This window comes from Cynara cardunculus (assembly GCF_001531365.2).
Source record: "Cynara cardunculus var. scolymus isolate 2C chromosome LG 6, CcrdV1, whole genome shotgun sequence".
Lineage (NCBI taxonomy): Eukaryota > Viridiplantae > Streptophyta > Magnoliopsida > Asterales > Asteraceae > Cynara > Cynara cardunculus.
In genome coordinates this window covers 4,143,699-4,145,141 of record NC_037533.1, presented here as the reverse complement: position 1 = coordinate 4,145,141, position 1,443 = coordinate 4,143,699, and positions in this window count along the sequence as shown.

The following is a 1,443-nucleotide window of genomic DNA, read 5'->3' as shown; positions in this document are numbered from 1 at the left end:
ATATAAAATATATAATATAATGAATTATATATATGTATATATATAATTATAGATATGTATATTAATATGTAAAGTAATAATAATAAAATATATTATATTTTTATTTATTTTGATTTTTAATCATGGTTCAAGTTTCAAAAAAAATTTCACACCCCTATTAAGAGGTGCCATTAGCACTCCCCATAAGAAAATATAATATGTTTGAGTTTGAGTTTGACATTTGATAGCTTTAAAATAAGTGTAATTCCCGAGGCATTCAACACCCCTTATTAGGGGGTGCAATTAGCACTCCACGTTTTAATGATGTTTCAAGTTTCAAGACATTCAACACCTCTATTAAGGGGTGCCATTAACACTCCCTTTACATATAGGTTAGGGTGTCATTAGTAAGGGATAAAGGTGTCATTAGCCTCCCTTAAAATGAAATGATTGTCTAGATGTAGGGATGCCATTAGTCTCCACTAATTTTACCATCACATCATCAACAATAAAATTAATTTTTTATATTTATAATGCATGATGTTGAAACTAAAAGGTGCATATAGTAATTCCCTAATTAATTAATATTTATATATAAACATTACTACAAATATTTATAAATAATTATAAAGACATATATAGTTTATTGATTAAAAGTATCAATTTTAACTTAATAAATATTTTAGTCAACTCATTGTTGTTATAAACATTTTTATGTACAACTAATTAGTCAAAATACTGATATTAAGTAATTAATGTAATATTAATCAATGTATAACTTAGATTAATTAAATATTATTATAACGGTACTCGCGCAATGCGGTGAGATATATCTCGATCTTAATGTTTAGTTTTTTTTATGTATGTCGATTTTATAATATGAATTTATGTGGTTTGAGTAAGCAATAATGTTTTTTAATATAAATTTAAATATATCATAACAATTAAAAAAATATAAAAGTTCTCATTTTTTTGTGTAATTTCTTTTATTCAATTTTTTTATTATAATTTAATTTAAGTTAATGACGAAGTAATTTGTTTTTTGTTTAACAATATATTTTTTTATAAAGATAATAACTAAGTTTTTTGTTATAACTCAATAATTATCTTAATTTGTATGTATGTACACGTTGTGGATGCATAAAATGTGCTCGTCATATTAAATTTGTATGTACACGCTTTAATTTTTACTAAAACAGTACTTGTGCAATACAGCGAGATATATATCAATTTTAATGTTTTGTTTTATTCATTTTCTGTTGATGTTATAATACAGTTTTTATGTGGTTTTCAAAAAGGAATAATGCTTTTATTTTTGAATAAAATATAAATTTGAAGATATCATAAAATTTTGAAAATAAATATATCAATCTTAATATCAAATTAACTATTTAAAAATTCTTGTTTTTGTGTAATTTGTTTGATTCAATTTTTTATTATAATTTAATTTAGAGCTAATAACAA